This window comes from Copadichromis virginalis, linkage group LG3, assembly GCF_057382275.1.
Source record: "Copadichromis virginalis isolate Kocher_CV1m ecotype Utaka linkage group LG3, C_Virginalis_male_GT1.1, whole genome shotgun sequence".
Taxonomy (NCBI): Eukaryota; Metazoa; Chordata; class Actinopteri; order Cichliformes; family Cichlidae; genus Copadichromis; species Copadichromis virginalis.
The window spans coordinates 58,606,374-58,632,269 of NC_140620.1; the positions used below are offsets into that span (position 1 = coordinate 58,606,374).

General features: G+C 57.3%; 7 non-coding genes and 10 pseudogenes across 7 annotated transcripts; all 17 read left to right on the forward strand.

Annotated features, from left to right (window-relative positions):
• Window positions 1-376: 376 nt before the first annotated feature.
• Window positions 377-495, forward strand: LOC146715938 (5S ribosomal RNA). Its single transcript, XR_014919625.1, has one exon. It is a non-coding gene; the product is annotated as a 5S ribosomal RNA (ribosomal RNA).
• Window positions 496-1,278: 783 nt separating this feature from the next.
• On the forward strand, window positions 1,279-1,397 carry LOC146715939 (5S ribosomal RNA; annotated as a pseudogene).
• Window positions 1,398-3,756: 2,359 nt separating this feature from the next.
• On the forward strand, window positions 3,757-3,875 carry LOC146715940 (5S ribosomal RNA; annotated as a pseudogene).
• Window positions 3,876-5,807: 1,932 nt separating this feature from the next.
• Window positions 5,808-5,926, forward strand: LOC146715941 (5S ribosomal RNA). The gene has a single exon (XR_014919850.1). It is a non-coding gene; the product is annotated as a 5S ribosomal RNA (ribosomal RNA).
• Window positions 5,927-7,101: 1,175 nt separating this feature from the next.
• Window positions 7,102-7,220, forward strand: LOC146715942 (5S ribosomal RNA). The gene has a single exon (XR_014919414.1). It is a non-coding gene; the product is annotated as a 5S ribosomal RNA (ribosomal RNA).
• A 699-nt stretch (window positions 7,221-7,919) lies between these two features.
• Window positions 7,920-8,038, forward strand: LOC146715943 (5S ribosomal RNA; annotated as a pseudogene).
• A 2,128-nt stretch (window positions 8,039-10,166) lies between these two features.
• LOC146715944 (5S ribosomal RNA) lies at window positions 10,167-10,285 on the forward strand (annotated as a pseudogene).
• A 1,256-nt stretch (window positions 10,286-11,541) lies between these two features.
• Window positions 11,542-11,660, forward strand: LOC146715945 (5S ribosomal RNA). Its single transcript, XR_014919814.1, has one exon. It is a non-coding gene; the product is annotated as a 5S ribosomal RNA (ribosomal RNA).
• Window positions 11,661-12,359: 699 nt separating this feature from the next.
• On the forward strand, window positions 12,360-12,478 carry LOC146715946 (5S ribosomal RNA; annotated as a pseudogene).
• Window positions 12,479-14,333: 1,855 nt separating this feature from the next.
• On the forward strand, window positions 14,334-14,452 carry LOC146715947 (5S ribosomal RNA). Its single transcript, XR_014919851.1, has one exon. It is a non-coding gene; the product is annotated as a 5S ribosomal RNA (ribosomal RNA).
• Window positions 14,453-15,709: 1,257 nt separating this feature from the next.
• On the forward strand, window positions 15,710-15,828 carry LOC146715948 (5S ribosomal RNA; annotated as a pseudogene).
• A 1,251-nt stretch (window positions 15,829-17,079) lies between these two features.
• On the forward strand, window positions 17,080-17,198 carry LOC146715949 (5S ribosomal RNA). The gene has a single exon (XR_014919415.1). It is a non-coding gene; the product is annotated as a 5S ribosomal RNA (ribosomal RNA).
• Window positions 17,199-17,897: 699 nt separating this feature from the next.
• On the forward strand, window positions 17,898-18,016 carry LOC146715950 (5S ribosomal RNA; annotated as a pseudogene).
• Window positions 18,017-20,225: 2,209 nt separating this feature from the next.
• Window positions 20,226-20,344, forward strand: LOC146715951 (5S ribosomal RNA; annotated as a pseudogene).
• Window positions 20,345-21,561: 1,217 nt separating this feature from the next.
• LOC146715952 (5S ribosomal RNA) lies at window positions 21,562-21,680 on the forward strand. Its single transcript, XR_014919815.1, has one exon. It is a non-coding gene; the product is annotated as a 5S ribosomal RNA (ribosomal RNA).
• Window positions 21,681-22,379: 699 nt separating this feature from the next.
• LOC146715953 (5S ribosomal RNA) lies at window positions 22,380-22,498 on the forward strand (annotated as a pseudogene).
• A 3,034-nt stretch (window positions 22,499-25,532) lies between these two features.
• On the forward strand, window positions 25,533-25,651 carry LOC146715954 (5S ribosomal RNA; annotated as a pseudogene).
• Window positions 25,652-25,896: the final 245 nt, after the last annotated feature.

A 25,896-nucleotide genomic window follows, 5' to 3' on the forward strand; every position in this document is an offset into this window, starting at 1 on the left:
GCTGAGGCCACTTAGACCACACCAGGGCCTGTGGCTGCTGGCTGAGGCCACTCACACCACACCAGGGCCTGTGGCTGCTAGCTGAGGCCACTTACACCAAACCAGGGCCTGTGGCTGCCTGCTGAGGCCATCTTCACCAAACCAGGCCCTGTGCTGCTTGCTGTGGCCATGTAAAACACACCAGGTCCTGTGCTGGTTCTTGAGGCCATCTTCAACAATCCAGGGCCTGTGCTGTTGGATAAATGCCAAACTGAGCCTTTTGGTTAGGGTATTATGCAAACATGCAGGTATGGTTATAGGATTGTCTTCGTAACTTCAGGTACTTGCCACCTAATCACTTGAATCCATAAATTGAGACATTGTGCTGGGGCCAGCAGCTTACGGCCATACCACCCTGAGCACGCCCGACCTCGTCTGATCTCGGAAGCTAAGCAGGGCTGGGCTTGGTTAGTACTTGGATGGGAGACTGCCTGGGAATACCTGGTGCTGTAAGCCTTTCATTTTCATGTCATTGAACCGCTTTTGATCCAGAGAAGGGGTGTATTAAAAGACCAGAAGCAGCTCCCCATTAATGAGGGCACATTAACGACATTGCTTTTGGCTGTTTTCCAATGTCTTGTGCTGCTAGCTGATGCCACCTACACCACACCAGGGCCTGAGTGACCGGCTGGGGCCACTTACACCACATCAGGGCCTGTTGCTCTGGCTGAGGCCACTTACACCACACCAGGGCCTGTGGCTGCTGGCTGAGGCCACCTACACCACACCAGGGCCTGTGGCACTTGCTCAGGCCACTTACACCACACCAGGGCCTGTGGCTGCTGGCTGAGGCCACTTACACCACACCAGGGCCTGTGGCTCTTACTCAGGCCACTTACACCACACCAGGGCCTGTGGCACTGGCTGAGGCCACTTAGACCACACCAGGGCCTGTGGCTGCTGGCTGAGGCCACTTACACCACACCAGGGCCTGTGGCTGCTGGCTGAGGCCACTTACACCAAACCAGGGCCTGTGGCTGCTTGCTGAGGCCATCTTCACCAAACCAGGCCCTGTGCTGCTTGCTGTGGCCATGTAAAACACACCAGGTCCTGTGCTGGTTCTTGAGGCCATCTTCAACAATCCAGGGCCTGTGCTGTTGGATAAATGCCAAACTGAGCCTTTGGGTTAGGGTATTATGCAAACATGCAGGTATGGTTATAGGATTGTCTTCGTAACTTCAGGTACTTGCCACCTAATCACTTGAATCCATAAATTGAGACATTGTGCTGGAGCCAGCAGCTTTCGGCCATACCACCGTGAGCACGCCCGACCTCGTCTGATCTCGGAAGCTAAGCAGGGCTGGGCTTGGTTAGTACTTGGATGGGAGACTGCCTGGGAATACCTGGTGCTGTAAGCCTTTCATTTTCATGTCATTGAACCGCTTTTGATCCAGAGAAGGGGTGTATTAAAAGACCAAAAGCAGCTCCCCATTAATGAGGGCACATTAACGACATTGCTTTTGGCTGTTTTCCAATGTCTTGTGCTGCTAGCTGATGCCACTTACACCACACCAGGGCCTGTGGCTGCTGGCTGAGGCCACTTACACCACACCAGGGCCTGTGGCTGCTGGCTGAAGCCACTTACACCACACCAGGGCCTGAGTGACCGGCTGTGGCCACTTACACCACACCAGGGCCTGTGGCTGCTGGCTGAGGCCAGTTACACCACACCAGAGCCTGTGGCTGCTGGCTGAAGCCACTTACACCACACCAGGGCCTTAGTTGCTATTGAGGCCACTTACACCACACCAGGGCCTGTGGCTGCTGGCTGAGGCCACCTACACCACACCAGGGCCTGTGGCTGCTGGCTGAGGCCACTTACACCACACCAGGGCCTGTGGCTGCTGGCTGAAGCCACTTACACCACACCAGGGCCTTAGTTGCTATTGAGGCCACTTACACCACACCAGGGCCTGTGGCTGCTGGCTGAGGCCACCTACACCACACCAGGGCCCTTTTGCTGCTGGCTGAGGCCACTTACACCACACCAGTGCCTGTGGCTTCTGGCTGAGGCCAATTACACCACACCAGGGCCTGTGGCTGCTGGCTGAGGCGACTTACACCACACCAGGGCCTGTGGCTCTTGCTCAGGCCACTCACATCACACCAGGCCCTGCGCTTCTGGCCGAGGCCATCTTCACCAAACCAGGCCCTGTGGTTCTTGCTCAGGCCACTTACACCACACCAGGGCCTTATTTGCTATTGAGGCCACTTACACCACACCAGGGTCTGTGGCTCTTGCTCAGGCCACTTACACCACACCAGGGCCTGTGGCTCTTGCTCAGGCCACTTACACCACACCAGGGCCTGTGGCTGCTGGCTGAGGCCACCTACACCACACCAGGGCATTAGTTGCTATTGAGGCCAATTACACCACACCAGGGCCTGTGGCTCTTGCTCAGGCCACTTACACCACACCAGGGCCTGTGGCTCTTGCTCAGGCCACTTACACCACACCAGGGCCTGTGGCACTGGCTGAGGCCACTTACACCACACCAGGGCCTGTGGCTGCTGGCTGAGGCCACTTACACCACACCAGGGCCTGAGTGACCGGCTGTGGCCACTTACACCACACCAGGGCCTGTGGCTGCTGGCTGAGGCCAGTTACACCACACCAGAGCCTGTGGCTGCTGGCTGAAGCCACTTACACCACACCAGGGCCTTAGTTGCTATTGAGGCCACTTACACCACACCAGGGCCTGTGGCTGCTGGCTGAGGCCACCTACACCACACCAGGGCCTGTGGCTGCTGGCTGAGGCCACTTACACCACACCAGGGCCTGTGGCTGCTGGCTGAAGCCACTTACACCACACCAGGGCCTTAGTTGCTATTGAGGCCACTTACACCACACCAGGGCCTGTGGCTGCTGGCTGAGGCCACCTACACCACACCAGGGCCCTTTTGCTGCTGGCTGAGGCCACTTACACCACACCAGTGCCTGTGGCTTCTGGCTGAGGCCAATTACACCACACCAGGGCCTGTGGCTGCTGGCTGAGGCCACTTACACCACACCAGGGCCTGTGGCTCTTGCTCAGGCCACTCACATCACACCAGGCCCTGCGCTTCTGGCCGAGGCCATCTTCACCAAACCAGGCCCTGTGGTTCTTGCTCAGGCCACTTACACCACACCAGGGCCTTATTTGCTATTGAGGCCACTTACACCACACCAGGGCCTGTGGCTCTTGCTTAGGCCACTTACACCACACCAGGGCCTGTGGCACTTGCTCAGGCCACTTACACCACACCAGGGCCTGTGGCTGCTGGCTGAGGCCACTTACACCACACCAGGGCCTGTGGCTCTTGCTCAGGCCACTTACACCACACCAGGGCCTGTGGCACTGGCTGAGGCCACTTAGACCACACCAGGGCCTGTGGCTGCTGGCTGAGGCCACTCACACCACACCAGGGCCTGTGGCTGCTAGCTGAGGCCACTTACACCAAACCAGGGCCTGTGGCTGCTTGCTGAGGCCATCTTCACCAAACCAGGCCCTGTGCTGCTTGCTGTGGCCATGTAAAACACACCAGGTCCTGTGCTGGTTCTTGAGGCCATCTTCAACAATCCAGGGCCTGTGCTGTTGGATAAATGCCAAACTGAGCCTTTTGGTTAGGGTATTATGCAAACATGCAGGTATGGTTATAGGATTGTCTTCGTAACTTCAGGTACTTGCCACCTAATCACTTGAATCCATAAATTGAGACATTGTGCTGGGGCCAGCAGCTTACGGCCATACCACCCTGAGCACGCCCGACCTCGTCTGATCTCGGAAGCTAAGCAGGGCTGGGCTTGTTTAGTACTTGGATGGGAGACTTCCTGGCAATACCTGGTGCTGTAAGCCTTTCATTTTCATGTCATTGAACCGCTTTTGATCCAGAGAAGGGGTGTATTAAAAGACCAGAAGCAGCTCCCCATTAATGAGGGCACATTAACGACATTGCTTTTGGCTGTTTTCCAATGTCTTGTGCTGCTAGCTGATGCCACCTACACCACACCAGGGCCTGAGTGACCGGCTGGGGCCACTTACACCACATCAGGGCCTGTTGCTCTGGCTGAGGCCACTTACACCACACCAGGGCCTGTGGCTGCTGGCTGAGGCCACCTACACCACACCAGGGCCTTAGTTGCTATTGAGGCCAATTACACCACACCAGGGTATGTGGCTCTTGCTCAGGCCACTTACACCACACCAGGGCCTTAGTTGCTATTGAGGCCAATTACACCACACCAGGGCCTGTGGCTCTTGCTCAGGCCACTTACACCACACCAGGGCCTGTGGCTGCTGGCTGAGGCCACCTACACCACACCAGGGCCTGTGGCTGCTGGCTGAGGCGACTTATACCACACCAGGGCCCTTTTGCTGCTGGCTGAGGCCACTTACACCACACCAGTGCCTGTGGCTTCTGTCTGAGGCGACTTACACCACACCAGGGCCTGTGGCTGCTGGCTGAGGCCAATTATACCACACCAGGGTCTGTGGCTCTTGCTCAGGCCACTTACACCACACCAGGGCCTGTGGCACTGGCTGAGGCCACTTACACCACACCAGGGCCTGTGGCTGCTGGCTGAGGCCACTTACACCACAACAGGGCCTGTGGCTGCTGGCTGAGGCCACTTACACCACACCAGGGCCTGTGGCTGCTGGCTGAGGCCACCTACACCACACCAGGGCCTGTGGCTGCTGGCTGAGGCGACTTACACCACACCAGGGCCCTTTTGCTGCTGGCTGAGGCCACTTACACCACACCAGTGCCTGTGGCTTCTGGCTGAGGCGACTTACACCACACCAGGGCCTGTGGCTGCTGGCTGATGCCACCTACACCACACCAGGGCCTGAGTGACCGGCTGGGGCCACTTACACCACATCAGGGCCTGTGGCTGCTGGCTGAGGCCAGTTACACCACACCAGAGCCTGTGGCTGCTGGCTGAAGCCACTTACACCACACCAGGGCCTTAGTTGCTATTGAGGCCACTTACACCACACCAGGGCCTGTGGCTGCTGGCTGAGGCCACCTACACCACACCAGGGCCTGTGGCTGCTGGCTGAAGCCACTTACACCACACCAGGGCCTTAGTTGCTATTGAGGCCACTTACACCACACCAGGGCCTGTGGCTGCTGGCTGAGGCCACCTACACCACACCAGGGCCCTTTTGCTGCTGGCTGAGGCCACTTACACCACACCAGTGCCTGTGGCTTCTGGCTGAGGCCACTTACACCACACCAGGGCCTGTGGCTGCTGGCTGAGGCCAGTTACACCACACCAGAGCCTGTGGCTGCTGGCTGAAGCCACTTACACCACACCAGGGCCTTAGTTGCTATTGAGGCCACTTACACCACACCAGGGCCTGTGGCTGCTGGCTGAGGCCACCTACACCACACCAGGGCCTGTGGCTGCTGGCTGAGGCCACTTACACCACACCAGGGCCTGTGGCTGCTGGCTGAAGCCACTTACACCACACCAGGGCCTTAGTTGCTATTGATGCCACTTACACCACACCAGGGCCTGTGGCTGCTTGCTGAGGCCATCTTCACCAAACCAGGCCCTGTGCTGCTGGCTGTGGCCATGTAAAACACACCAGGTCCTGTGCTGGTTCTTGAGGCCATCTTCAACAATCCAGGGCCTGTGCTGTTGGATAAATGCCAAACTGAGCCTTTGGGTTAGGGTATTATGCAAACATGCAGGTATGGTTATAGGATTGTCTTCATAACTTCAGGTACTTGCCACCTAATCACTTGAATCCATAAATTGAGACATTGTGCTGGAGCCAGCAGCTTACGGCCATACCACCCTGAGCACCCCCGACCTCGTCTGATCTCGGAAGCTAAGCAGGGCTGGGCTTGGTTAGTACTTGGATGGGAGACTGCCTGGGAATACCTGGTGCTGTAAGCCTTTCATTTTCATGTCATTGAACCGCTTTTGATCCAGAGAAGGGGTGTATTAAAAGACCAAAAGCAGCTCCCCATTAATGAGGGCACATTAACGACATTGCTTTTGGCTGTTTTCCAATGTCTTGTGCTGCTAGCTGATGCCACTTACACCACACCAGGGCCTGTGGCTGCTGGCTGAGGCCACTTACACCACACCAGGGCCTGTGGCTGCTGGCTGAGGCCACCTACACCACACCAGGGCCTTAGTTGCTATTGAGGCCAATTACACCACACCAGGGCCTGTGGCTGCTGGCTGAAGCCACTTACACCACACCAGGGCCTTAGTTGCTATTGAGGCCACTTACACCACACCAGGGCCTGTGGCTGCTGGCTGAGGCCACCTACACCACACCAGGGCCCTTTTGCTGCTGGCTGAGGCCACTTACACCACACCAGTGCCTGTGGCTTCTGGCTGAGGCCACTTACACCACACCAGGGCCTGTGGCTCTTGCTCAGGCCACTCACATCACACCAGGCCCTGCGCTTCTGGCCGAGGCCATCTTCACCAAACCAGGCCCTGTGGTTCTTGCTCAGGCCACTTACACCACACCAGGGCCTTATTTGCTATTGAGGCCACTTACACCACACCAGGGCCTGTGGCACTTGCTCAGGCCACTTACACCACACCAGGGCCTGTGGCACTTGCTCAGGCCACTTACACCACACCAGGGCCTGTGGCTGCTGGCTGAGGCCACTTACACCACACCAGGGCCTGTGGCTCTTGCTCAGGCCACTTACACCACACCAGGGCCTGTGGCTCTGGCTTAGGCCACTTACACCACACCAGGGCCTGTGGCACTGGCTGAGGCCACTTAGACCACACCAGGGCCTGTGGCTGCTGGCTGAGGCCACTCACACCAAACCAGGGCCTGTGGCTGCTTGCTGAGGCCATCTTCACCAAACCAGGCCCTGTGCTGCTTGCTGTGGCCATGTAAAACACACCAGGTCCTGTGCTGGTTCCTGAGGCCATCTTCAACAATCCAGGGCCTGTGCTGTTGGATAAATGCCAAACTGAGCCTTTTGGTTAGGGTATTATGCAAACATGCAGGTATGGTTATAGGATTGTCTTCGTAACTTCAGGTACTTGCCACCTAATCACTTGAATCCATAAATTGAGACATTGTGCTGGGGCCAGCAGCTTACGGCCATACCACCCTGAGCACGCCCGACCTCGTCTGATCTCGGAAGCTAAGCAGGGCTGGGCTTGGTTAGTACTAGGATGGGAGACTGCCTGGGAATACCTGGTGCTGTAAGCCTTTCATTTTCATGTCATTGAACCGCTTTTGATCCAGAGAAGGGGTGTATTAAAAGACCAGAAGCAGCTCCCCATTAATGAGGGCACATTAACGACATTGCTTTTGGCTGTTTTCCAATGTCTTGTGCTGCTAGCTGATGCCACCTACACCACACCAGGGCCTGAGTGACCGGCTGGGGCCACTTACACCACATCAGGGCCTGTTGCTCTGGCTGAGGCCACTTACACCACACCAGGGCCTGTGGCTGCTGGCTGAGGCCACCTACACCACACCAGGGCCTTAGTTGCTATTGAGGCCAATTACACCACACCAGGGTATGTGGCTCTTGCTCAGGCCACTTACACCACACCAGGGCCTTAGTTGCTATTGAGGCCAATTACACCACACCAGGGCCTGTGGCTCTTGCTCAGGCCACTCACATCACACCAGGCCCTGCGCTTCTGGCCGAGGCCATCTTCACCAAACCAGGCCCTGTGCTGCTAGCTGTGGCCATGTACAACACACCAGGCCCTGTGCTGGTTCCTGAGGCCATCTTCAACAATCCAGGGCCTGTGCTGTTGGATAAATGCTAAACTGAGCCTTTGGGTTAGGGTATTATGCAAACATGAAGGTAGGGTTATAGGATTGTCTTCGTAACTTCAGGTACTTGCCACCTAATCACCTGAATCCATAAATTGAGACATTGTGCTGGGCCCAGCAGCTTACGGCCATACCACCCTGAGCACGCCCGACCTCGTCTGATCTCGGAAGCTGAGCAGGGCTGGGCTTGGTTAGTACTTGGATGGGAGACTGCCTGGGAATACCTGGTGCTGTAAGCCTTTCATTTTAATGTCATTGAACCGCTTTTGATCCAGAGAAGGGGTGTATTAAAAGACCAAAAGCAGCTGCCCATTAATGAGGGCACATTAACGACATTGCTTTTGGCTGTTTTCCAATGTCTTGTGCTGCTAGCTGATGCCACCTACACCACACCAGGGCCTGAGTGACCGGCTGGGGCCACTTACACCACATCAGGGCCTGTGGCTCTGGCTGAGGCCACTTACACCACACCAGGGCCTGTGGCTGCTGGCTGAGGCCACTTACACCACACCAGGGCATTAGTTGCTATTGAGGCCAATTACACCACACCAAGGTATGTGGCTCTTGCTCAGGCCACTTACACCACACCAGGGCCTGTGGCTGCTGGCTGAGGCCACCTACACCACACCAGGGCCTGTGGCTGCTGGCTGAGGCGACTTATACCACACCAGGGCCCTTTTGCTGCTGGCTGAGGCCACTTACACCACACCAGTGCCTGTGGCTTCTGTCTGAGGCGACTTACACCACACCAGGGCCTGTGGCTGCTGGCTGAGGCCAATTATACCACACCAGGGTCTGTGGCTCTTGCTCAGGCCACTTACACCACACCAGGGCCTGTGGCACTGGCTGAGGCCACTTACACCACACCAGGGCCTGTGGCTGCTGGCTGAGGCCACTTACACCACAACAGGGCCTGTGGCTGCTGGCTGAGGCCACTTACACCACACCAGGGCCTGTGGCTGCTGGCTGAGGCCACCTACACCACACCAGGGCCTGTGGCTGCTGGCTGAGGCGACTTACACCACACCAGGGCCCTTTTGCTGCTGGCTGAGGCCACTTACACCACACCAGTGCCTGTGGCTTCTGGCTGAGGCGACTTACACCACACCAGGGCCTGTGGCTGCTGGCTGATGCCACCTACACCACACCAGGGCCTGAGTGACCGGCTGGGGCCACTTACACCACATCAGGGCCTGTGGCTGCTGGCTGAGGCCAGTTACACCACACCAGAGCCTGTGGCTGCTGGCTGAAGCCACTTACACCACACCAGGGCCTTAGTTGCTATTGAGGCCACTTACACCACACCAGGGCCTGTGGCTGCTGGCTGAGGCCACCTACACCACACCAGGGCCTGTGGCTGCTGGCTGAAGCCACTTACACCACACCAGGGCCTTAGTTGCTATTGAGGCCACTTACACCACACCAGGGCCTGTGGCTTCTGGCTGAGGCCACTTACACCACACCAGGGCCTGTGGCTGCTGGCTGAGGCCACTTACACCACACCAGGGCCTGTGGCTCTTGCTCAGGCCACTCACATCACACCAGGCCCTGCGCTTCTGGCCGAGGCCATCTTCACCAAACCAGGCCCTGTGGTTCTTGCTCAGGCCACTTACACCACACCAGGGCCTTATTTGCTATTGAGGCCACTTACACCACACCAGGGCCTGTGGCACTTGCTCAGGCCACTTACACCACACCAGGGCCTGTGGCACTTGCTCAGGCCACTTACACCACACCAGGGCCTGTGGCTGCTGGCTGAGGCCACTTACACCACACCAGGGCCTGTGGCTCTTGCTCAGGCCACTTACACCACACCAGGGCCTGTGGCTGCTGGCTGAGGCCACTTACACCACACCAGGGCCTGTGGCTGCTGGCTGAGGCCACCTACACCACACCAGGGCCTGTGGCTGCTGGCTGAGGCCACCTACACCACACCAGGGCCTGTGGCTGCTGGCTGAGGCCACTTACACCACACCAGTGCCTGTGGCTTCTGGCTGAGGCGACTTACACCACACCAGGGCCTGTGGCTGCTGGCTGAGGCCACTTACACCACACCAAGGCCTGTGGCTCTTGCTCAGGCCACTCACATCACACCAGGCCCTGCGCTTCTGGCCGAGGCCATCTTCACCAAACCAGGCCCTGTGCTCCTTGCTGTGGCCATGTACAACACACCAGGCCCTGTGCTGGTTCCTGAGGCCATCTTCAACAATCCAGGGCCTGTGCTGTTGGATAAATGCCAAACTGAGCCTTTGGGTTAGGGTATTATGCAAACATGCAGGTATGGTTATAGCATTGTCTTCGTAACTTCAGGTACTTGCCACCTAATCACTTGAATCCATAAATTGAGACATTGTGCTGGAGCCAGCAGCTTACGGCCATACCACCGTGAGCACGCCTGACCTCGTCTGATCTCGGAAGCTAAGCAGGGCTGGGCTTGGTTAGTACTTGGATGGGAGACTACCTGGGAATACCTGGTGCTGTAAGCCTTTCATTTTCATATCATTGAACCGCTTTTGATCCAGAGAAGGGGTGTATTAAAAGACCAAAAGCAGCTGCCCATTAATGAGGGCACATTAACGACACTGCTTTTGGCTGTTTTCCAATGTCTTGTGCTGCTAGCTGATGCCACCTACACCACACCAGGGCCTGAGTGACCGGCTGGGGCCACTTACACCACATCAGGGCCTGTGGCTCTGGCTGAGGCCACTTACACCACACCAGGGCCTGTGGCTGCTGGCTGAGGCCAGTTACACCACACCAGAGCCTGTGGCTGCTGGCTGAAGCCACTTACACCACACCAGGGCCTTAGTTGCTATTGAGGCCACTTACACCACACCAGGGCCTGTGGCTGCTGGCTGAGGCCACCTACACCACACCAGGGCCTGTGGCTGCTGGCTGAGGCCACTTACACCACACCAGGGCCTGTGGCTGCTGGCTGAAGCCACTTACACCACACCAGGGCCTTAGTTGCTATTGATGCCACTTACACCACACCAGGGCCTGTGGCTGCTGGCTGAGGCCACCTACACCACACCAGGGCCCTTTTGCTGCTGGCTGAGGCCACTTACACCACACCAGTGCATGTGGCTCCTGGCTGAGGCCACTTACACCACACCAGGGCCTGTGGCTGCTGAATGAGGCCACTTACACCACACCAGGGCCTGTGGCTCTTGCTCAGGCCACTCACATCACACCAGGCCCTGCGCTTCTGGCCGAGGCCATCTTCACCAAACCAGGCCCTGTGGTTCTTGCTCAGGCCACTTACACCACACCAGGGCCTTATTTGCTGTTGAGGCCACTTACACCACACCAGGGCCTGTGGCTCTGGCTTAGGCCACTTACACCACACCAGGGCCTGTGGCACTGGCTGAGGCCACTTAGACCACACCAGGGCCTGTGGCTGCTGGCTGAGGCCACTCACACCACACCAGGGCCTGTGGCTGCTAGCTGAGGCCACTTACACCAAACCAGGGCCTGTGGCTGCTTGCTGAGGCCATCTTCACCAAACCAGGCCCTGTGCTGCTTGCTGTGGCCATGTAAAACACACCAGGTCCTGTGCTGGTTCTTGAGGCCATCTTCAACAATCCAGGGCCTGTGCTGTTGGATAAATGCCAAACTGAGCCTTTTGGTTAGGGTATTATGCAAACATGCAGGTATGGTTATAGGATTGTCTTCGTAACTTCAGGTACTTGCCACCTAATCACTTGAATCCATAAATTGAGACATTGTGCTGGGGCCAGCAGCTTACAGCCATACCACCCTGAGCACGCCCGACCTCGTCTGATCTCGGAAGCTAAGCAGGGCTGGGCTTGGTTAGTACTTGGATGGGAGACTGCCTGGGAATACCTGGTGCTGTAAGCCTTTCATTTTCATGTCATTGAACCGCTTTTGATCCAGAGAAGGGGTGTATTAAAAGACCAGAAGCAGCTCCCCATTAATGAGGGCACATTAACGACATTGCTTTTGGCTGTTTTCCAATGTCTTGTGCTGCTAGCTGATGCCACCTACACCACACCAGGGCCTGAGTGACCGGCTGGGGCCACTTACACCACATCAGGGCCTGTTGCTCTGGCTGAGGCCACTTACACCACACCAGGGCCTGTGGCTGCTGGCTGAGGCCACCTACACCACACCAGGGCCTTAGTTGCTATTGAGGCCAATTACACCACACCAGGGTATGTGGCTCTTGCTCAGGCCACTTACACCACACCAGGGCCTTAGTTGCTATTGAGGCCAATTACACCACACCAGGGCCTGTGGCTCTTGCTCAGGCCACTCACATCACACCAGGCCCTGCGCTTCTGGCCGAGGCCATCTTCACCAAACCAGGCCCTGTGCTGCTAGCTGTGGCCATGTACAACACACCAGGCCCTGTGCTGGTTCCTGAGGCCATCTTCAACAATCCAGGGCCTGTGCTGTTGGATAAATGCTAAACTGAGCCTTTGGGTTAGGGTATTATGCAAACATGAAGGTAGGGTTATAGGATTGTCTTCGTAACTTCAGGTACTTGCCACCTAATCACCTGAATCCATAAATTGAGACATTGTGCTGGGCCCAGCAGCTTACGGCCATACCACCCTGAGCACGCCCGACCTCGTCTGATCTCGGAAGCTGAGCAGGGCTGGGCTTGGTTAGTACTTGGATGGGAGACTGCCTGGGAATACCTGGTGCTGTAAGCCTTTCATTTTAATGTCATTGAACCGCTTTTGATCCAGAGAAGGGGTGTATTAAAAGACCAAAAGCAGCTGCCCATTAATGAGGGCACATTAACGACATTGCTTTTGGCTGTTTTCCAATGTCTTGTGCTGCTAGCTGATGCCACCTACACCACACCAGGGCCTGAGTGACCGGCTGGGGCCACTTACACCACATCAGGGCCTGTGGCTCTGGCTGAGGCCACTTACACCACACCAGGGCCTGTGGCTGCTGGCTGAGGCCACTTACACCACACCAGGGCATTAGTTGCTATTGAGGCCAATTACACCACACCAGGGTATGTGGCTCTTGCTCAGGCCACTTACACCACACCAGGGCCTGTGGCTGCTGGCTGAGGCCACCTACACCACACCAGGGCCTGTGGCTGCTGGCTGAGGCGACTTATACCACACCAGGGCCCTTTTGCTGCTGGCTGAGGCCACTTACACCACACCAGTGCCTGTGGCTTCTGTCTGAGGCGACTTACACCACACCAGGGCCTGTGGCTGCTGGCTGAGGCCAATTATACCACACCAGGGTCTGTGGCTCTTGCTCAGGCCACTTACACCACACCAGGGCCTGTGGCACTGGCTGAGGCCACTTACACCACACCAGGGCCTGTGGCTGCTGGCTGAGGCCACTTACACCACAACAGGGCCTGTGGCTGCTGGCTGAGGCCACTTACACCACACCAGGGCCTGTGGCTGCTGGCTGAGGCCACCTACACCACACCAGGGCCTGTGGCTGCTGGCTGAGGCGACTTACACCACACCAGGGCCCTTTTGCTGCTGGCTGAGGCCACTTACACCACACCAGTGCCTGTGGCTTCTGGCTGAGGCGACTTACACCACACCAGGGCCTGTGGCTGCTGGCTGATGCCACCTACACCACACCAGGGCCTGAGTGACCGGCTGGGGCCACTTACACCACATCAGGGCCTGTGGCTGCTGGCTGAGGCCAGTTACACCACACCAGAGCCTGTGGCTGCTGGCTGAAGCCACTTACACCACACCAGGGCCTTAGTTGCTATTGAGGCCACTTACACCACACCAGGGCCTGTGGCTGCTGGCTGAGGCCACCTACACCACACCAGGGCCTGTGGCTGCTGGCTGAAGCCACTTACACCACACCAGGGCCTTAGTTGCTATTGAGGCCACTTACACCACACCAGGGCCTGTGGCTGCTGGCTGAGGCCACCTACACCACACCAGGGCCCTTTTGCTGCTGGCTGAGGCCACTTACACCACACCAGTGCCTGTGGCTTCTGGCTGAGGCCACTTACACCACACCAGGGCCTGTGGCTGCTGGCTGAGGCCAGTTACACCACACCAGAGCCTGTGGCTGCTGGCTGAAGCCACTTACACCACACCAGGGCCTTAGTTGCTATTGAGGCCACTTACACCACACCAGGGCCTGTGGCTGCTGGCTGAGGCCACCTACACCACACCAGGGCCTGTGGCTGCTGGCTGAGGCCACTTACACCACACCAGGGCCTGTGGCTGCTGGCTGAAGCCACTTACACCACACCAGGGCCTTAGTTGCTATTGATGCCACTTACACCACACCAGGGCCTGTGGCTGCTTGCTGAGGCCATCTTCACCAAACCAGGCCCTGTGCTGCTTGCTGTGGCCATGTAAAACACACCAGGTCCTGTGCTGGTTCTTGAGGCCATCTTCAACAATCCAGGGCCTGTGCTGTTGGATAAATGCCAAACTGAGCCTTTGGGTTAGGGTATTATGCAAACATGCAGGTATGGTTATAGGATTGTCTTCATAACTTCAGGTACTTGCCACCTAATCACTTGAATCCATAAATTGAGACATTGTGCTGGGGCCAGCAGCTTACGGCCATACCACCCTGAGCACCCCCGACCTCGTCTGATCTCGGAAGCTAAGCAGGGCTGGGCTTGGTTAGTACTTGGATGGGAGACTGCCTGGGAATACCTGGTGCTGTAAGCCTTTCATTTTCATGTCATTGAACCGCTTTTGATCCAGAGAAGGGGTGTATTAAAAGACCAAAAGCAGCTCCCCATTAATGAGGGCACATTAACGACATTGCTTTTGGCTGTTTTCCAATGTCTTGTGCTGCTAGCTGATGCCACTTACACCACACCAGGGCCTGTGGCTGCTGGCTGAGGCCACTTACACCACACCAGGGCCTGTGGCTGCTGGCTGAGGCCACCTACACCACACCAGGGCCTTAGTTGCTATTGAGGCCAATTACACCACACCAGGGCCTGTGGCTGCTGGCTGAAGCCACTTACACCACACCAGGGCCTTAGTTGCTATTGAGGCCACTTACACCACACCAGGGCCTGTGGCTGCTGGCTGAGGCCACCTACACCACACCAGGGCCCTTTTGCTGCTGGCTGAGGCCACTTACACCACACCAGTGCCTGTGGCTTCTGGCTGAGGCCACTTACACCACACCAGGGCCTGTGGCTCTTGCTCAGGCCACTCACATCACACCAGGCCCTGCGCTTCTGGCCGAGGCCATCTTCACCAAACCAGGCCCTGTGGTTCTTGCTCAGGCCACTTACACCACACCAGGGCCTTATTTGCTATTGAGGCCACTTACACCACACCAGGGCCTGTGGCACTTGCTCAGGCCACTTACACCACACCAGGGCCTGTGGCACTTGCTCAGGCCACTTACACCACACCAGGGCCTGTGGCTGCTGGCTGAGGCCACTTACACCACACCAGGGCCTGTGGCTCTTGCTCAGGCCACTTACACCACACCAGGGCCTGTGGCTGCTGGCTGAGGCCACTTACACCACACCAGGGCCTGTGGCTGCTGGCTGAGGCCACCTACACCACACCAGGGCCCTTTTGCTGCTGGCTGAGGCCACCTACACCACACCAGGGCCTGTGGCTGCTGGCTGAGGCCACTTAGACCACACCAGTGCCTGTGGCTTCTGGCTGAGGCGACTTACACCACACCAGGCCCTGCGCTTCTGGCCGAGGCCATCTTCACCAAACCAGGCCCTGTGCTCCTTGCTGTGGCCATGTACAACACACCAGGCCCTGTGCTGGTTCCTGAGGCCATCTTCAACAATCCAGGGCCTGTGCTGTTGGATAAATGCCAAACTGAGCCTTTGGGTTAGGGTATTATGCAAACATGCAGGTATGGTTATAGCATTGTCTTCGTAACTTCAGGTACTTGCCACCTAATCACTTGAATCCATAAATTGAGACATTGTGCTGGAGCCAGCAGCTTACGGCCATACCACCGTGAGCACGCCCGACCTCGTCTGATCTCGGAAGCTAAGCAGGGCTGGGCTTGGTTAGTACTTGGATGGGAGACTGCCTGGGAATACCTGGTGCTGTAAGCCTTTCATATCATTGAACCGCTTTTGATCCAGAGAAGGGGTGTATTAAAAGACCAAAAGCAGCTGCCCATTAATGAGGGCACATTAACGACACTTGCTTTTGGCTGTTTTCCAATGTCTTGTGCTGCTAGCTGATGCCACCTACACCACACCAGGGCCTGAGTGACCGGCTGGGGCCACTTACACCACATCAGGGCCTGTGGCTCTGGCTGAGGCCACTTACACCACACCAGGGCCTGTGGCTGCTGGCTGAGGCCAGTTACACCACACCAGAGCCTGTGGCTGCTGGCTGAAGCCACTTACACCACACCAGGGCCTTAGTTGCTATTGAGGCCACTTACACCACACCAGGGCCTGTGGCTGCTGGCTGAGGCCACCTACACCACACCAGGGCCTGTGGCTGCTGGCTGAGGCCACTTACACCACACCAGGGCCTGTGGCTGCTGGCTGAAGCCACTTACACCACACCAGGGCCTTAGTTGCTATTGATGCCACTTACACCACACCAGGGCCTGTGGCTGCTGGCTGAGGCCACCTACACCACACCAGGGCCCTTTTGCTGCTGGCTGAGGCCACTTACACCACACCAGTGCATGTGGCTCCTGGCTGAGGCCACTTACACCACACCAGGGCCTGTGGCTGCTGAATGAGGCCACTTACACCACACCAGGGCCTGTGGCTCTTGCTCAGGCCACTCACATCACACCAGGCCCTGCGCTTCTGGCCGAGGCCATCTTCACCAAACCAGGCCCTGTGGTTCTTGCTCAGGCCACTTACACCACACCAGGGCCTTATTTGCTGTTGAGGCCACTTACACCACACCAGGGCCTGTGGCTCTGGCTTAGGCCACTTACACCACACCAGGGCCTGTGGCACTGGCTGAGGCCACTTAGACCACACCAGGGCCTGTGGCTGCTGGCTGAGGCCACTCACACCACACCAGGGCCTGTGGCTGCTAGCTGAGGCCACTTACACCAAACCAGGGCCTGTGGCTGCTTGCTGAGGCCATCTTCACCAAACCAGGCCCTGTGCTGCTTGCTGTGGCCATGTAAAACACACCAGGTCCTGTGCTGGTTCCTGAGGCCATCTTCAACAATCCAGGGCCTGTGCTGTTGGATAAATGCCAAACTGAGCCTTTTGGTTAGGGTATTATGCAAACATGCAGGTATGGTTATAGGATTGTCTTCGTAACTTCAGGTACTTGCCACCTAATCACTTGAATCCATAAATTGAGACATTGTGCTGGGGCCAGCAGCTTACGGCCATACCACCCTGAGCACGCCCGACCTCGTCTGATCTCGGAAGCTAAGCAGGGCTGGGCTTGGTTAGTACTAGGATGGGAGACTGCCTGGGAATACCTGGTGCTGTAAGCCTTTCATTTTCATGTCATTGAACCGCTTTTGATCCAGAGAAGGGGTGTATTAAAAGACCAGAAGCAGCTCCCCATTAATGAGGGCACATTAACGACATTGCTTTTGGCTGTTTTCCAATGTCTTGTGCTGCTAGCTGATGCCACCTACACCACACCAGGGCCTGAGTGACCGGCTGGGGCCACTTACACCACATCAGGGCCTGTTGCTCTGGCTGAGGCCACTTACACCACACCAGGGCCTGTGGCTGCTGGCTGAGGCCACCTACACCACACCAGGGCCTTAGTTGCTATTGAGGCCAATTACACCACACCAGGGTATGTGGCTCTTGCTCAGGCCACTTACACCACACCAGGGCCTTAGTTGCTATTGAGGCCAATTACACCACACCAGGGCCTGTGGCTCTTGCTCAGGCCACTCACATCACACCAGGCCCTGCGCTTCTGGCCGAGGCCATCTTCACCAAACCAGGCCCTGTGCTGCTAGCTGTGGCCATGTACAACACACCAGGCCCTGTGCTGGTTCCTGAGGCCATCTTCAACAATCCAGGGCCTGTGCTGTTGGATAAATGCTAAACTGAGCCTTTGGGTTAGGGTATTATGCAAACATGAAGGTAGGGTTATAGGATTGTCTTCGTAACTTCAGGTACTTGCCACCTAATCACCTGAATCCATAAATTGAGACATTGTGCTGGGCCCAGCAGCTTACGGCCATACCACCCTGAGCACGCCCGACCTCGTCTGATCTCGGAAGCTGAGCAGGGCTGGGCTTGGTTAGTACTTGGATGGGAGACTGCCTGGGAATACCTGGTGCTGTAAGCCTTTCATTTTAATGTCATTGAACCGCTTTTGATCCAGAGAAGGGGTGTATTAAAAGACCAAAAGCAGCTGCCCATTAATGAGGGCACATTAACGACATTGCTTTTGGCTGTTTTCCAATGTCTTGTGCTGCTAGCTGATGCCACCTACACCACACCAGGGCCTGAGTGACCGGCTGGGGCCACTTACACCACATCAGGGCCTGTGGCTCTGGCTGAGGCCACTTACACCACACCAGGGCCTGTGGCTGCTGGCTGAGGCCACTTACACCACACCAGGGCATTAGTTGCTATTGAGGCCAATTACACCACACCAAGGTATGTGGCTCTTGCTCAGGCCACTTACACCACACCAGGGCCTGTGGCTGCTGGCTGAGGCCACCTACACCACACCAGGGCCTGTGGCTGCTGGCTGAGGCGACTTATACCACACCAGGGCCCTTTTGCTGCTGGCTGAGGCCACTTACACCACACCAGTGCCTGTGGCTTCTGTCTGAGGCGACTTACACCACACCAGGGCCTGTGGCTGCTGGCTGAGGCCAATTATACCACACCAGGGTCTGTGGCTCTTGCTCAGGCCACTTACACCACACCAGGGCCTGTGGCACTGGCTGAGGCCACTTACACCACACCAGGGCCTGTGGCTGCTGGCTGAGGCCACTTACACCACAACAGGGCCTGTGGCTGCTGGCTGAGGCCACTTACACCACACCAGGGCCTGTGGCTGCTGGCTGAGGCCACCTACACCACACCAGGGCCTGTGGCTGCTGGCTGAGGCGACTTACACCACACCAGGGCCCTTTTGCTGCTGGCTGAGGCCACTTACACCACACCAGTGCCTGTGGCTTCTGGCTGAGGCGACTTACACCACACCAGGGCCTGTGGCTGCTGGCTGATGCCACCTACACCACACCAGGGCCTGAGTGACCGGCTGGGGCCACTTACACCACATCAGGGCCTGTGGCTGCTGGCTGAGGCCAGTTACACCACACCAGAGCCTGTGGCTGCTGGCTGAAGCCACTTACACCACACCAGGGCCTTAGTTGCTATTGAGGCCACTTACACCACACCAGGGCCTGTGGCTGCTGGCTGAGGCCACCTACACCACACCAGGGCCTGTGGCTGCTGGCTGAAGCCACTTACACCACACCAGGGCCTTAGTTGCTATTGAGGCCACTTACACCACACCAGGGCCTGTGGCTGCTGGCTGAGGCCACCTACACCACACCAGGGCCCTTTTGCTGCTGGCTGAGGCCACTTACACCACACCAGTGCCTGTGGCTTCTGGCTGAGGCCACTTACACCACACCAGGGCCTGTGGCTGCTGGCTGAGGCCACTTACACCACACCAGGGCCTGTGGCTCTTGCTCAGGCCACTCACATCACACCAGGCCCTGCGCTTCTGGCCGAGGCCATCTTCACCAAACCAGGCCCTGTGGTTCTTGCTCAGGCCACTTACACCACACCAGGGCCTTATTTGCTATTGAGGCCACTTACACCACACCAGGGCCTGTGGCACTTGCTCAGGCCACTTACACCACACCAGGGCCTGTGGCACTTGCTCAGGCCACTTACACCACACCAGGGCCTGTGGCTGCTGGCTGAGGCCACTTACACCACACCAGGGCCTGTGGCTCTTGCTCAGGCCACTTACACCACACCAGGGCCTGTGGCTGCTGGCTGAGGCCACTTACACCACACCAGGGCCTGTGGCTGCTGGCTGAGGCCACCTACACCACACCAGGGCCTGTGGCTGCTGGCTGAGGCCACCTACACCACACCAGGGCCTGTGGCTGCTGGCTGAGGCCACTTACACCACACCAGTGCCTGTGGCTTCTGGCTGAGGCGACTTACACCACACCAGGGCCTGTGGCTGCTGGCTGAGGCCACTTACACCACACCAAGGCCTGTGGCTCTTGCTCAGGCCACTCACATCACACCAGGCCCTGCGCTTCTGGCCGAGGCCATCTTCACCAAACCAGGCCCTGTGCTCCTTGCTGTGGCCATGTACAACACACCAGGCCCTGTGCTGGTTCCTGAGGCCATCTTCAACAATCCAGGGCCTGTGCTGTTGGATAAATGCCAAACTGAGCCTTTGGGTTAGGGTATTATGCAAACATGCAGGTATGGTTATAGCATTGTCTTCGTAACTTCAGGTACTTGCCACCTAATCACTTGAATCCATAAATTGAGACATTGTGCTGGAGCCAGCAGCTTACGGCCATACCACCGTGAGCACGCCCGACCTCGTCTGATCTCGGAAGCTAAGCAGGGCTGGGCTTGGTTAGTACTTGGATGGGAGACTACCTGGGAATACCTGGTGCTGTAAGCCTTTCATTTTCATATCATTGAACCGCTTTTGATCCAGAGAAGGGGTGTATTAAAAGACCAAAAGCAGCTGCCCATTAATGAGGGCACATTAACGACACTGCTTTTGGCTGTTTTCCAATGTCTTGTGCTGCTAGCTGATGCCACCTACACCACACCAGGGCCTGAGTGACCGGCTGGGGCCACTTACACCACATCAGGGCCTGTGGCTCTGGCTGAGGCCACTTACACCACACCAGGGCCTGTGGCTGCTGGCTGAGGCCAGTTACACCACACCAGAGCCTGTGGCTGCTGGCTGAAGCCACTTACACCACACCAGGGCCTTAGTTGCTATTGAGGCCACTTACACCACACCAGGGCCTGTGGCTGCTGGCTGAGGCCACCTACACCACACCAGGGCCTGTGGCTGCTGGCTGAGGCCACTTACACCACACCAGGGCCTGTGGCTGCTGGCTGAAGCCACTTACACCACACCAGGGCCTTAGTTGCTATTGATGCCACTTACACCACACCAGGGCCTGTGGCTGCTGGCTGAGGCCACCTACACCACACCAGGGCCCTTTTGCTGCTGGCTGAGGCCACTTACACCACACCAGTGCATGTGGCTCCTGGCTGAGGCCACTTACACCACACCAGGGCCTGTGGCTGCTGAATGAGGCCACTTACACCACACCAGGCCCTGCGCTTCTGGCCGAGGCCATCTTCACCAAACCAGGCCCTGTGGTTCTTGCTCAGGCCACTTACACCACACCAGGGCCTTATTTGCTGTTGAGGCCACTTACACCACACCAGGGCCTGTGGCTCTGGCTTAGGCCACTTACACCACACCAGGGCCTGTGGCACTGGCTGAGGCCACTTAGACCACACCAGGGCCTGTGGCTGCTGGCTGAGGCCACTCACACCACACCAGGGCCTGTGGCTGCTAGCTGAGGCCACTTACACCAAACCAGGGCCTGTGGCTGCTTGCTGAGGCCATCTTCACCAAACCAGGCCCTGTGCTGCTTGCTGTGGCCATGTAAAACACACCAGGTCCTGTGCTGGTTCTTGAGGCCATCTTCAACAATCCAGGGCCTGTGCTGTTGGATAAATGCCAAACTGAGCCTTTTGGTTAGGGTATTATGCAAACATGCAGGTATGGTTATAGGATTGTCTTCGTAACTTCAGGTACTTGCCACCTAATCACTTGAATCCATAAATTGAGACATTGTGCTGGGGCCAGCAGCTTACAGCCATACCACCCTGAGCACGCCCGACCTCGTCTGATCTCGGAAGCTAAGCAGGGCTGGGCTTGGTTAGTACTTGGATGGGAGACTGCCTGGGAATACCTGGTGCTGTAAGCCTTTCATTTTCATGTCATTGAACCGCTTTTGATCCAGAGAAGGGGTGTATTAAAAGACCAGAAGCAGCTCCCCATTAATGAGGGCACATTAACGACATTGCTTTTGGCTGTTTTCCAATGTCTTGTGCTGCTAGCTGATGCCACCTACACCACACCAGGGCCTGAGTGACCGGCTGGGGCCACTTACACCACATCAGGGCCTGTTGCTCTGGCTGAGGCCACTTACACCACACCAGGGCCTGTGGCTGCTGGCTGAGGCCACCTACACCACACCAGGGCCTTAGTTGCTATTGAGGCCAATTACACCACACCAGGGTATGTGGCTCTTGCTCAGGCCACTTACACCACACCAGGGCCTTAGTTGCTATTGAGGCCAATTACACCACACCAGGGCCTGTGGCTCTTGCTCAGGCCACTCACATCACACCAGGCCCTGCGCTTCTGGCCGAGGCCATCTTCACCAAACCAGGCCCTGTGCTGCTAGCTGTGGCCATGTACAACACACCAGGCCCTGTGCTGGTTCCTGAGGCCATCTTCAACAATCCAGGGCCTGTGCTGTTGGATAAATGCTAAACTGAGCCTTTGGGTTAGGGTATTATGCAAACATGAAGGTAGGGTTATAGGATTGTCTTCGTAACTTCAGGTACTTGCCACCTAATCACCTGAATCCATAAATTGAGACATTGTGCTGGGCCCAGCAGCTTACGGCCATACCACCCTGAGCACGCCCGACCTCGTCTGATCTCGGAACCTGAGCAGGGCTGGGCTTGGTTAGTACTTGGATGGGAGACTGCCTGGGAATACCTGGTGCTGTAAGCCTTTCATTTTAATGTCATTGAACCGCTTTTGATCCAGAGAAGGGGTGTATTAAAAGACCAAAAGCAGCTGCCCATTAATGAGGGCACATTAACGACACTGCTTTTGGCTGTTTTCCAATGTCTTGTGCTGCTAGCTGATGCCACCTACACCACACCAGGGCCTGAGTGACCGGCTGGGGCCACTTACACCACATCAGGGCCTGTGGCTCTGGCTGAGGCCACTTACACCACACCAGGGCCTGTGGCTGCTGGCTGAGGCCACTTACACCACACCAGGGCATTAGTTGCTATTGAGGCCAATTACACCACACCAGGGTATGTGGCTCTTGCTCAGGCCACTTACACCACACCAGGGCCTGTGGCTGCTGGCTGAGGCCACCTACACCACACCAGGGCCTGTGGCTGCTGGCTGAGGCGACTTATACCACACCAGGGCCCTTTTGCTGCTGGCTGAGGCCACTTACACCACACCAGTGCCTGTGGCTTCTGTCTGAGGCGACTTACACCACACCAGGGCCTGTGGCTGCTGGCTGAGGCCAATTATACCACACCAGGGTCTGTGGCTCTTGCTCAGGCCACTTACACCACACCAGGGCCTGTGGCACTGGCTGAGGCCACTTACACCACACCAGGGCCTGTGGCTGCTGGCTGAAGCCACTTACACCACAACAGGGCCTGTGGCTGCTGGCTGAGGCCACTTACACCACACCAGGGCCTGTGGCTGCTGGCTGAGGCCACCTACACCACACCAGGGCCTGTGGCTGCTGGCTGAGGCGACTTACACCACACCAGGGCCCTTTTGCTGCTGGCTGAGGCCACTTACACCACACCAGTGCCTGTGGCTTCTGGCTGAGGCGACTTACACCACACCAGGGCCTGTGGCTGCTGGCTGATGCCACCTACACCACACCAGGGCCTGAGTGACCGGCTGGGGCCACTTACACCACATCAGGGCCTGTGGCTGCTGGCTGAGGCCAGTTACACCACACCAGAGCCTGTGGCTGCTGGCTGAAGCCACTTACACCACACCAGGGCCTTAGTTGCTATTGAGGCCACTTACACCACACCAGGGCCTGTGGCTGCTGGCTGAGGCCACCTACACCACACCAGGGCCTGTGGCTGCTGGCTGAGGCCACTTACACCACACCAGGGCCTGTGGCTGCTGGCTGAAGCCACTTACACCACACCAGGGCCTTAGTTGCTATTGAGGCCACTTACACCACACCAGGGCCTGTGGCTGCTGGCTGAGGCCACCTACACCACACCAGGGCCCTTTTGCTGCTGGCTGAGGCCACTTACACCACACCAGTGCCTGTGGCTTCTGGCTGAGGCCACTTACACCACACCAGGGCCTGTGGCTGCTGGCTGAGGCCACTTACACCACACCAGGGCCTGTGGCTCTTGCTCAGGCCACTCACATCACACCAGGCCCTGCGCTTCTGGCCGAGGCCATCTTCACCAAACCAGGCCCTGTGGTTCTTGCTCAGGCCACTTACACCACACCAGGGCCTTATTTGCTATTGAGGCCACTTACACCACACCAGGGTCTGTGGCTCTTGCTCAGGCCACTTACACCACACCAGGGCCTGTGGCTCTTGCTCATTCCACTTACACCACACCAGGGCCTGTGGCTGCTGGCTGAGGCCACCTACACCACACCAGGGCATTAGTTGCTATTGAGGCCAATTACACCACACCAGGGTCTGTGGCTCTTGCTCAGGCCACTTACACCACACCAGGGCCTGTGGCTCTTGCTCAGGCCACTTACACCACACCAGGGCCTGTGGCACTGGCTGAGGCCACTTACACCACACCAGGGCCTGTGGCTGCTGGCTGAGGCCACTTACACCACACCAGGGCCTGAGTGACCGGCTGTGGCCACTTACACCACACCAGGGCCTGTGGCTGCTGGCTGAGGCCAGTTACACCACACCAGAGCCTGTGGCTGCTGGCTGAAGCCACTTACACCACACCAGGGCCTTAGTTGCTATTGAGGCCACTTACACCACACCAGGGCCTGTGGCTGCTGGCTGAGGCCACCTACACCACACCAGGGCCTGTGGCTGCTGGCTGAGGCCACTTACACCACACCAGGGCCTGTGGCTGCTGGCTGAAGCCACTTACACCACACCAGGGCCTTAGTTGCTATTGAGGCCACTTACACCACACCAGGGCCTGTGGCTGCTGGCTGAGGCCACCTACACCACACCAGGGCCCTTTTGCTGCTGGCTGAGGCCACTTACACCACACCAGTGCCTGTGGCTTCTGGCTGAGGCCAATTACACCACACCAGGGCCTGTGGCTGCTGGCTGAGGCCACTTACACCACACCAGGGCCTGTGGCTCTTGCTCAGGCCACTCACATCACACCAGGCCCTGCGCTTCTGGCCGAGGCCATCTTCACCAAACCAGGCCCTGTGGTTCTTGCTCAGGCCACTTACACCACACCAGGGCCTTATTTGCTATTGAGGCCACTTACACCACACCAGGGCCTGTGGCTCTTGCTTAGGCCACTTACACCACACCAGGGCCTGTGGCACTTGCTCAGGCCACTTACACCACACCAGGGCCTGTGGCTGCTGGCTGAGGCCACTTACACCACACCAGGGCCTGTGGCTCTTGCTCAGGCCACTTACACCACACCAGGGCCTGTGGCACTGGCTGAGGCCACTTAGACCACACCAGGGCCTGTGGCTGCTGGCTGAGGCCACTCACACCACACCAGGGCCTGTGGCTGCTAGCTGAGGCCACTTACACCAAACCAGGGCCTGTGGCTGCTTGCTGAGGCCATCTTCACCAAACCAGGCCCTGTGCTGCTTGCTGTGGCCATGTAAAACACACCAGGTCCTGTGCTGGTTCTTGAGGCCATCTTCAACAATCCAGGGCCTGTGCTGTTGGATAAATGCCAAACTGAGCCTTTTGGTTAGGGTATTATGCAAACATGCAGGTATGGTTATAGGATTGTCTTCGTAACTTCAGGTACTTGCCACCTAATCACTTGAATCCATAAATTGAGACATTGTGCTGGGGCCAGCAGCTTACGGCCATACCACCCTGAGCACGCCCGACCTCGTCTGATCTCGGAAGCTAAGCAGGGCTGGGCTTGTTTAGTACTTGGATGGGAGACTTCCTGGCAATACCTGGTGCTGTAAGCCTTTCATTTTCATGTCATTGAACCGCTTTTGATCCAGAGAAGGGGTGTATTAAAAGACCAGAAGCAGCTCCCCATTAATGAGGGCACATTAACGACATTGCTTTTGGCTGTTTTCCAATGTCTTGTGCTGCTAGCTGATGCCACCTACACCACACCAGGGCCTGAGTGACCGGCTTGGGCCACTTACACCACATCAGGGCCTGTTGCTCTGGCTGAGGCCACTTACACCACACCAGGGCCTGTGGC